Source organism: Ursus americanus, chromosome 34 (assembly GCF_024610735.1).
Source record: "Ursus americanus isolate L20-20 chromosome 34, mUrsAme1.1.p, whole genome shotgun sequence".
Classification (NCBI taxonomy): domain Eukaryota; kingdom Metazoa; phylum Chordata; class Mammalia; order Carnivora; family Ursidae; genus Ursus; species Ursus americanus.
In genome coordinates, this window is record NC_142160.1 from 2,390,910 (window position 1) to 2,402,593 (window position 11,684).

The following is an 11,684-nucleotide window of genomic DNA, read 5'->3' on the forward strand; positions in this document are numbered from 1 at the left end:
CACCTTCCCACCGCATCTTCCTTCCTGTCTGTAGGTGGGGTAGGGACATGATGGGGAAGGAGCTGGAGGCCGACAGCCAGCTTCAGGCAATGTGGACAGGAGGCCCCACGGGAAGCTGCATGGGACACATGATTAGGGATGGAGGCATTAGTACACTGGGCCAGGGCTCTTCCTAAAACCTGGCTCTCTGGGTGGCCAGGGCATAGCACACAGAGTCAGTCCCCACCTCTCCTTCAGCCCGGTGCCCTTGTGCAGTGAACCACCTACCCAACAGCACATGGTGGCTCTGTCCCGAGAAAGTTCCAGGCTCCTGCGCACATCATCACTTTATGTCCAGAGAAACCACAGCTAAAGATTGAATCCTGAGGCAAGAACCGCCCCTGCTGCCCGCCTCCTCACATTTTCTTATCCAGAAGACAGACTTTGCAGGGCCTTGTGCACTATGAACACTTCCCTGCCAGCCACCTCCATTTCCTGGGCATTAAGCCCCCTGGTGACTACGTCAGCATCTGCTGCTGTCTCTGAAATTTCAAGGTAAAAAAAGCCCTTTGCACATGGGGTCCCCAGTATGGAATCTGTGTTCTCTTCATTGAGTCTGTAGCTAGATATCCAATTCTTTGTTGCACTCTTGAGATCACTGTGCACTTGAAATGTATTGGTTTGCATCTATCATGAGAATATTCTTCTAAATTAGTCAAATATTAGTTTCCCCTATTGCTAAAGGCCACGAGGTACGTATGTCTCTGCATGCAACGTTGCTGGAACCAAAGGAGATGCTGGCACCTCCAGGAACTCCTAGATGAGGTTCTTATGTTTCATTGCTTTCATTGAGCTTGGTAATCTTTAAGTTATTTCCCCTGACCTGCCTTACATCTCACTTAAGCATCTTCTTGGGGGGCAGAAAAATCATCCCCTCCTAGATAGGTTCTGCTCTATGCAGGTCCCAGGACACCTGAGCCACAGATCCTGCAGGACTGGAAACACCTGGATATCTCCGTACATAGTGCAAGTTTCCAAAAACACTCTAATTAAAATTTGAACCAATCCCAGAAAGGCAAGTGTTGGATTTCAATAATTCATTCTTAGTTTTTAATAAATAATGTTGTCAAATCTGTGCTTTGTCTCTGTTTTTAACAATGTCCTGAAGGACATTTGCAAGAAAAGTTCTTTGCATAGCATACACAAAGCTGCATTGCAAAGAAAACAGGCAATTCGGGGAGGGCGGGGCCAAGGGCAGTCGTGGGAGATTAGAGTAGCTACAATGCAACATTTTTTCATATCGCACTTAAAGACATTGGAAACGTTTCTCTCCAAACTTTAGAAAATGATCTATTGTTTTATTTAAAAGATTTTTGTGATATGAAGAATTTTTAAGTCATCTCACCTTGTGAATGAGTAGGTGGGGGAAACGGTCACAAAAATTAAGAGGAAAGAATGGAAATTTGCATCCCATAAAGACAAATCCTCAACATAGATTAAGGGACCAAGCAATGGAAATCACATGGTTTTTATAGTCTACCTACGCATACTGAATTTTATGTGGATTTTGCTTATTTTTAATATATCACTTATTTTGTTCCAAAACCACACACTAACCTCAGGCTTAAGCCGAAAATGTTTTTTCGAAATTACAAATCATTCGGAAAGCTATTTGTTGCAATGTATTCTAACAGTGTTACACGCCGCATGTTTTTTAAATACATTGACAAAACAATTTGTCTTAGTTTTTTAAGGCATTGTTGAAAATGGTTTAACTAGCGTTCTCATTAGGAGGGAGAAAAGCCCTGAGCCTGCAAAGTAGTGCAATTACTGACAAGAAATGTGGACTGTTTTCGCCGGCTCAGAGCAGCATTGCACCTGTGTACAAACGCATGTTGATTTTAGGACGCTAATCACATTTCAGTAGAAGTAGCAACGGGGGAGGGGAGGCACCCCATTCTTAAGTCTGTGCTTTTTCTAAGCCTTGTCAATACGCACCACCCCCTGGCAGCCAATTAAGGCCATATTTCACTGAGATCTAACTGCCTTTTCCTTTTCATTAGTGCACCTTTATCTTCTTGAAACTCCACTGCTCATATCACCGAGCAAAGCGGGCTGGGAGACGTGCCAGCAGGAACCCTCTTCTGAAGGTGTGATGGGCTCGCATCCCTCCGTGCTCCTCCCGGGAGGTAGGCAGCACACGCCACAGAGTTTTTCCACTTCGTGCACTTTTTAGCAGCTCTGACGTAGACGTAGTGCGGCTCGTTCGCTCACACGTTGCAGGTACTGCACATCTGAAATAAAATAAATACCTCCGGGTCACATGGCAGCTGGGTGGAAGGGCACTCTCTCCTGGTCATACAGACTCTCCAGGGGTGCTGAAAACAAAGCCTGCTCCCTGGCCACTTTGGGGGAATCCATCTCCTGTCTGTCATTGTGCTTGGCTTGCTCCCAGCAGACTGCCCACAAGGCACGAGCATAAAATGCAAATTCCCCCACTGGAGTCTTCCATGGAAACACAAGGTTTGCACGCTCACTTATCGGGGATGTCGTTCGAGACTTTGGGGCGCTGTTACGCGGTCATGGAAGTGTTCCTGGCAGCCACATGCTGCACCATGCATCGTCATGGTCAGGGTGGTGGCGTTCCCAACGCATCTCCTGCAGGACGTGTCCTCCCCTGTGGCTGGACACGTGCTCAGTTTTCCCTACCCTCCCACGTATGCTAGAGGTGCAGCCACGGCAGTAGCGTTTTGTGCAGGGGCTGGTGAACCGCAGCCCACGGGCCAAATGCAGTCACCTGTCTGTTCCGGTAAATAAAGGTTTATTGGAACACAGTCCTGCCCTCATACTCAACTGTCTGTTTGGCACCATGACAGCAGAGCTGAATGGTTGGGACAGGGACCCAACAGATGCCCTCTCTGGCCCTTTACCGCAGCAGTTAGCCAAGCTCAGGTCTTGCAGAGAAGAGTTGGACTCTGGTGTCAGACTGCCTCAGATCCCATCTCTGCCCCTTGCTCGCTGAGTGATCCGGCCCCGTCCCTCACAGCCCCCCGCCTCAGTTTCCTACATTCTGTGTTAGCAGGAGTCAGTCACACCAAGCGCTTTGGATGCCGCCTGACACCCAGTAAACTCTCCGCGGGTGTCCATTGGAAGGAACCGGGTAGACGGTGCGTGGGATCTCTGTCTATTATTTCTCACAACTGTGTGTGAGTCTACAATTATCTTAAAATGAAAAGTTTAGTAATACCCTCATGTTTGTAGGAGCATTATTCACGATAGCCTAAAGGACGATTCACAGTGTCCATTGATGGATGGATGGATACGTTGAATATGGTAGACACAAACAATGCAATATTATGCAGCTTTACAAGGGAAGGACATTCTGACACCTGCCACAGCGTGGATGAACCTTGAGGCCATGACGCTCTGTGAAATAAGCCAGATACAAAGGGACAAGTCCTATACGTCCACTTGTAGGAGGTCTCTAAAGTCATCAAATTCATACACATGGAAGTGGAATGGTGGATTCCGGAAGATGGTGGAGGAGGGGCGGGGCGTTAGTGCTTGGCAGGGACAGAGCTCCAGTTTGGGAAGATGGGAAGGTTCTGGGGATGGACATGCTGGCAGCTACACAGCAGTGTGAAGGTCCTTAATGCTCCTGAACCACTTAGAAGTGGTCGAAATGGTAAATGTTATGTTAAGTATCTCCCCACAATGAAACTCTTTTAAAGCTTAATTTTAGAAAAAAAAGAAGACCACTAGTTTACACACAGGAAGACTGGAAGTGATTACTGGGCTCACACAGCTGCGAAGCCCCAGCTCAGGTCTGGGTCCTGGCGTGCTGACCCAGAGCTTCATGTGGGGCATCAGGACCGACGCGCTCTGCCTGGGTCTGCCACCCTCCCTGTCACATCTGTCTCAGGTTTGCCCACATGCTCCCTCCACCAGAGAGCAAAGACCGCCAGTGGCACATCTAGGCTGGTGCTGTTTACAGTAACAACATCCAGAGAGAAGTCTGCAACCCTGTCTCCCCGTGCCTGAGAAGTCGGCGTGGCCAGCCCGGTCCAGGCTGCACCCTGGCGGGGAGCACGGGGCTGGTGACTGAAGGCCCCTGCCCAGTATCACCAGGAAGGGACTGGGGATTCGCTTCCAGGACGAAGGTCTGCAGGTGCGCCCACCCCAGTGAGGACACGAAATCCGAGACGTTGAAATCACACTTCCCTTCGATGGCATCTTCGTCTCCAGGGACTTCTCCCGGAGCAGATAAATCCTGGAGCATCCAGGCACAAGCAAAACTCTGCAAATTCATATGATGCTTCGGTGACAACCGAATCACTAGGATTATGTCGAATTGAGATCATGTATTATGAGGAGAGGGAGAACTTATAATCAGCAGAGGTTAAGGAAGTGTCTTGGAATTAGAAATAAAATCTTTCCTTGCTTTAATAGCACATACTTCTGCCTCATTTGGGCAGGAGGCTTTGTTTCTACTAAGACTCACCCTGTAGTTCTTCTAGAAGGCCTCCCTGAAGCAGCCTGCAGGGATCGATGGGCTAGGACGCAGGGAGCACGGCGGGACACCATTTCCCATCCACTTCCCAAGTGCAGCGAAAGGTGCCTCTCTTGCCCAGAAAGGACCCACGTAGAGCCAACACTCGTGGGCATATGTGCGAACATAACGACAGAAACACCACCTGGTGGACCGCAGCCCTGGCCGACTCTGAGTTACCAGGAGCCCCGTGGCTCACACTTCACCCACCGTCCCGCTCCAGAGCATGGGTGTGTCTGAGTAAGTGAAGGGCAGTGTGTCCGGGGAGGTCCCCGGGCAGTTTGGGGGTGCACCCTGGTACCGAGGGCCCTGGGGCAGGGTCTGGGACTGTTGGGGGCTCTCCAGGCCACACTGTTCCATGCCATGTGGCGGCAGGCCCACTGTTCTCCCTAGAACTCTGCTAGGTACCCTGAATTACACTGACTCCGACAGTGAATGGAGCCGGAGCCGTGGGACCCCTGGAGCTGCAAGGAATGCTGGGAAATGTGGTCTTCACTCTGAGCCGCGAGCCCCCCAGACCCCCTCCCACAAGAATGGACCGCCAGTTGTGACAAACCCTCACCTTGTACAGCACCTTGTAAGGACCCGGTGTTTCAGATACTCTCCATCATTTAAATTCTGGTGATGATTTCGATGACCTCCATTGGTTCATTTCAACATTTTCAAAACATTCCAATGCTTGATGATCACCCACAGTGAGTTCTAATTCTGTATTTCATCTACCTCCGTCCAACGTTCTCCAAGTTTAAAAATATTATTGATAAAATTTTTAAAATATCGTAAACTGAATGTTGGGACAGAGTTTGCTAATCTTCATGATACATATATCCATCAGGAGTGTTTAACACAACAGTTAATGTACCACCATACTGTTGGCACTCGTTCACGGTCATTCTAAATGGCAGGCGTTTTTGAAGTGTGTTTATTTTAGCCTGGATGCTGCTCCAAATTTCTACACCAGGAAGACACTTCCCTCTCAGTAGCCCCATCTGCTAATTGAAATTTTGTTTTAAGAAACCATGGTAACACATGCTTTGCCATAACAGAGTGGAGGAATGAATTCTAGGTTCTTTGGGCAAAATCAAGCCTTCTGTAAAACACAAATGAGATAACATTATCAGGAGAGGGATTTCTCGAGACCACCCCACTCTGGGATTTTGTGCCGGGGGGACCGCCGTCCAGCAGCAGTCACAAGCTAGCGGACCTTGACAAAACGCATTTTTCAACTTATGTAAAGTGAGTTGAGTTGATTGCACACTCTCATTTGTAGAATCTAATTAGCATCAGTCCGTGTGCAAAAAGCTCCTCTTGTCCACCAGCGCTTCGGGCCCTCGCCCTCCGCTGCCCACCCCCTCTTGCTGTGGCTCCCATCAGGCTCCCATGAGGTTGTCCCCTTGCAGTGTTGAGCTCTGTGTGTGTGTGTGTGTGTGTGTGTTGGAGGGTTGCATAAATGGTTCTTTACCTTCTCCCTCGGGTCTCCCCCCTTGGACACCATGGTTTTTTAGCGCTACCCATGTATTTCTGAGCACACCCAAAGCCATTTTCATGATACACCCTCCCCAAGATGAGCGTGCCGGCTGCCCCCACTCCCTGCTGCACCCCACACCATGAGCACTGGGGTATGTGTCCTCTTGTCAGCCTGCACGGGGATTCCCAGGGAGGGGCAGGTCTCAGAGACAAAGCCAGCATACCCTTGTCCAGTGGTGTCCATCGGAGTGCCAGCGGGAAGCAGGAGACAGTGTATCCACTAGGGCGGATGCAGGGGGACTTAATGAAGAGGGTCTGTGAAAGTACGGTGTGGAACCACAGGGCCGTGTCCCTGCGCAGAGAGCCACGGGTCCAGTGATGAAGGAGCTGGGTCCACCCCCGTCCCTTCTCCCATGGGGAACTACGGGGCTATGACAGAGGAGCTGTATCTGCCCCCATCCTTATGCCTCCAGGGGAGGGGCCCGTGGAGAGGGCCACCTTGGCAGGAGCATGGCTACCAGCAGAGGGACACAGGCAGCCTAATCCCTCACTCGTTTCCTACCCCTCAGAGCGTCCCCTTGGAGAATCCATCAGAGGGCAGGAGGCCCATGTAGTCACCGCACACCGAGTTGGGGACCCCACCAGGGAGCCCATGTAAAGTCATGGCACGGCCGTGTTATAAGCTGTAGTACATCCTATCCTTATGAATTCAAGTCACCAAAAGGCACCGCATACACATTTGGGGCTCCCGAGAGGCTGCCACCCCTGGAATCAGCTCTCTTCGGTGTGTAGCCTTGCTATTTAATATTCACGGTTCTACAGAAGGCAGATAACCTGCCTGTCAGTCCGGTTCTGAAAACCATTTGTAGACGATGCAGGACGCGGCTTGTCATCTGGGTCTGACGGAGTGTCTGCATGAATCTGGATTCATGGTCTTTAGGAAATTTTTATGTTTTGTGTGTGTTTAGTCTAAAAAAAAATGTAATAGTGAGGTCTTACTCCGGACCAGTGCAATAAGAAGCTCTAGGGCTGAGGCCTGGCATTGGTGTGAGCGAGCGTGCATTATGTGTGCGCACACATGAATACATGTGTGTGCATGCATGCTTGCGTGTGCAGGGGAGTACTCCTTTTTAAATCTCAAAGGAACGATCTGTAACTTGTGGAGGTGTTCAGCGGCCATCAGAGGCCACCTGGAGCAGAAGGAGGTCAGAAAAAGGGCGACCGTGCCCCATCTCTGCAGCCCTTCTCCCATACTGAGTCCGGGCAGACGACAGCGGCCACTCCAGAGCAAGGAGCGGAGACAGAGATAGCCGACCACGTGGGCACAAGTGGCCCGAAATCGCGGACATGACCCTACCCACAGGCTGCCTGGCCGCCTGCAGGTGAGCCTGGGTACTCGCCCAGCGGGGACATTTCCACTTTGCATTCATTGGGGTGTCCAGTCAGGACTGTGGCGTGGACCTGTGGGTGGATCCCAGCTCCCAGAGTGGGGAGGTAACAGACTGGACACAGGACTGAAGTCCATTCCCTTAAACACAACATTCACGAGTTTTCTAAAGTGAGCTTATGCAGATGATCTTTTGGGACTCAGTGCATTTCAGCTGACGACTTTCCTGATGTCCCTGTGACGCAGCCACTGTTGTCATCTTATAACTAAGGTGTCTTATAACTAAGGAAAGGGAGACGACCGAATTCATTGCCTTGGCCTGAGCTCCCATCTCGTGCCAGGGCCGGAACCAAGTCCAGAACATCCCAGGCCAGACCATGTCTTCCCCATCCTTAAGGATGCCCCCACTCCGGTCCTTGACCTGTGCCTATTACCTCACCTGGCAAGTGTGATTACAGGCCTGGGCCATGAGATGGGAAAACTGTCCTGGGTTACCCAGCTGGGGCCAGTCTAGCTACAGGAGTCCCTGAAAGAGGATAGCCCTTCCAACAGAGGGAGGGATGTAAGGATGGAGGAGGGCGGGATGTGAGGAGGACCTGCGTGCTGGCTTTGGAGATGGAGGGAGGACGTCACAGCCAAAGAGTGCAGTTGGCCTCTAGAAGCCGAAAGAGGCAGGGATTCTGATTCTCCCCAGAGCTCTCAAGAAGGCACGCAGCCTGGGACACTGACTTTAGCCCATGGGACCCTAGAACAGGATGAGTTCCCTGGGATGTGCTTCAGAAATATTTGTGGAATCAATGGTTTCAGCTGTGAGTCCCCATTAATCAGGTGATCCCAGCCCTCTGGCTACTAAGTCAGGTCTGTGAAGGTATCATCATTTGGATCTGGAGCGACAGAGAATGGGAGTCTCTGTCCAGTTAAGTAATATGCATACTCACGAGCTCTGTCTCTGTCAGGTGGTCCCACGATGCTGAGAAAGCTGATCTTCAAAGAAGACAAGAATCATGGGGAAAAGGACAGTCTTTTCAACCGATGGTGTTGAAATTGACCGAAGGCTTACATATAAGAACTCCCTCGAGTCAGCAACAAAAAAAAACCTAACAACTCAAAACTAAAAATGAGCAAAGACTTGAACAGACATTTCTCCAAAGAAGATACACAAATGGCCAACAGACACATGAAAAGATGCTCAACATCACTCATCATCAGGGACACGCAGATCAAAACCGCAGTAAGATACCACATCATACCCATGAGGATGACTACTCTCAAAAAAACCCTCAAAAACCAAAACACAGAAAATAACAAGTGTTGGCAAAAATGTGGAGAAAAACAGAACTCTTGTGCACTGTCGGTGGGAATGTAAAATGGCACACGTGCTGTGGAAAACAGATTCCTCAAAAAATCAAACATAGAATTACCCTATGATCCAGCAATTCCACTAATGGGTATATTCCTCAAGGAATAGAAGGCAGGGACTCAAACAGATGCTTGCACACCCATGTTCATAGCAGCACTCTTCACCACCACCAAAAGGTGGAAGCAGACCACGTGTGCATCCACGGATGAATGGATGAACACCATGTGGTCCATCCATTCCGTGCAATGCTACTCATCCTTAAAAAGGAAGGACATTCTGGGGCGCCTGGGTGGCACAGCGGTTAAGTGTCTGCCTTAGGCTCAGGGCGTGATCCCGGCGTTATGGGATCGAGCCCCACATCAGGCTCCTCTGCTATGAGCCTGCTTCTTCCTCTCCCACTCCCCCTGCTTGTGTTCCCTCTCTTGCTGGCTGTCTCTATCTCTGTCGAATAGATAAATAAAATCTTTAAAAAAAAAAAAAAGGAAGGACATTCTGACACCTGCTTCGACGTGGATGGACCTTGAGAACGTGATGCTGAGTGAGATATGCCAGTCACACAAGGACAAGCCTGTATGATCGCACTCCTGTGAAGTGCCTAGAATGGTCAAATTTGTAGAGACTGAAAGTAGTCCCCAGGGGCCGGGGCAGGGCCAATGGACTGTTGTCACTTAGTGGCCATGGAGTGTCAGTGTAGGTAGATGAGAAAGTTCTGGAAACAGACGGTGGTGGTGGCAGAACGTGAGGGTACTTAATGCCACAGAACTGGACACTTAAAATGGTAAAAATAGTACATTTTATGTCATGTACATGTTACTGCCACCACAAGAACAGAAAGAATGACAGGAAACCACACAGAGAAGTTCAAGTCTGCTGATCCAGCTGCATCGTGGCCCCTGGCTGCGTGAAACAGCCTTTCTCTGGTCGGTTTCTCTTGCTCACAACCAGCGTGAGTCTAAGACACCCCTCCCCACTGAGATTATGGAGGAGGTGGTCCCATTTCACTGTCGAAACAAGACAATTATGGGTGAAAAATAAATGGATAGGCGGGCGAGGGGACAGAAGGACCTCTGCTCTTGCAGGCTCTCTGCGCTGGCCGCCTGCATCTGCCCGGCAGCGGCTGAAACGGTGCCCTCGCGCACGGGGAGACTGGGTGGGCGAGCCAAGGGCGTGTGGTAAGACATAACAAGCTCCCCAGATTCATCGGAGAGAAAAAACCGCTTTCCCTGGAAACCAGTTCCTGCGATGGTGTGGCGAGCGAGAGACCGAGCCAGGGAAAACACAGCACATCTGCAAGTTGGCGCTACCTGGACCCTTCTCAGTAACCATGGTAACTCCTGATATGTGGGTAAAAATGAAACAAAAAGGCATTAACTTTTAATGCCTGTGTAGCTAGTTTAATCAGTCTTTGCCTGAGCACCAGCCATTTTTACGAAAAAAAAAAAAGGTAGGAAGGAAGGACTGAATCATAGAATTTTAATGAGGACATTATGAATTACCGCAAAAATTAGAAGCTGTGGGTAATTAAAACTGATATGTTCCAGCCTCAAAACTAACCAGTCATGTGGACTGTGAAGTTGACAAAAATGAAATGTTTTTAAGGAACTGACTCATCTAGAACATTCTGGAGGATGAGGACCCTGTACGTGAGAACACAAGCTGGAAGTTATGTATTACGTTAGAGTTACGATGCATCCTGGAGACGGTCTAATACTACGGACCCTAAAGTAGTTGAAACCGAAGAGACCCGGAAAACCACCAGCACCTCACTGCCCAAGGTCTCTGTCTCAGAAAACAGAATCATCAGGAAGCAGAAGCACTAGGAATATTCTTGTTCCTGATTGGGTGTTGGTTGCACCGTTCTCCTTCATTGTACACATGCATTGAGTACTGTCTTTTGCTTTTAAGAATTATTTTGTAATGAAATGTTATGTTAAAAAAAAAAAAAAAACAGTGGGTAGGAGAAGTCTGCCTGGGGCCCGGGTCTCAGGCCAGTCTAGAGAACGGAGAACACGCGTGGCCACTCAGAGGAAACAAAACCTCCTTGTCGAAACACACAAGCCCTGGAGTTTCTAATCCCAGGGGTCCAGGGTGGGCCTGAGAATACACATTTGTAGCTGGTTCCAGGGGCCGCTGCTGCTGCTCTGCGCCACCCGTGCAGACCCGCTGACTTCCACTCCGAAGGCAGTATGTTTCTGTGAACGACGAAAATTCACTCCGTCTTCCTTTTGCTCCAATTTCTTCCCTTCATCTTCATTTTTGTTCTTGTTTTAAGTTTTACCTGACCCAGTTAACGGCTCAAATCACTGGAAAATCCAGGAAAACCCTGTAATTTTCCTTTACTCCTGGGGTACTGGAGATGTTGCATTTGCACCACAATGAGAAATATAGGTAACATACCACAGTTGAACCGTCATTCCAGCCTCTGGACCTGTTCCCTGGATTCAGTGATGTATTGAACCAGTAACAGAAATTCTGGAAGAAGCCTAATTATGACAAGTTAAAACAATGTTGTGTTTCCATAGAAGTCGGTATTCAGTGCCATGATCCGAGCTTTCAGTGTCCCTTATTCCCAGAAAGGACACATCCTTTCCTAGGAAGTATATTTAAGCCTTGGATGCAAAAAAGGTGCTTTCCTATTTTTTGCTGTTATTTATTTTTTTTCTCTTTTATTTGCTAGTTTAAGAGGTCCGAATGAGAAAAGCCCACCCTTCAGGATAACCTGTTCCCAGCTACAGGCCCTGCATCACAGCGGCTGGCTCTGTCCCTGGAGTGGCCAGTCCCCTGCCGGAGCCCCAGCCTCCCTGTGCCCGGCGCTGCCCTGGCTCCCTCCGCCCTCCAGACTTATCCGTAGGGGAAAGCGGACCGACCCGGGACTCTAAAGCCACTTCTGGCAAGACCAGCCGCACGCCGCCTTGTGGCTGCCACCGGAATTGCAGAGGATC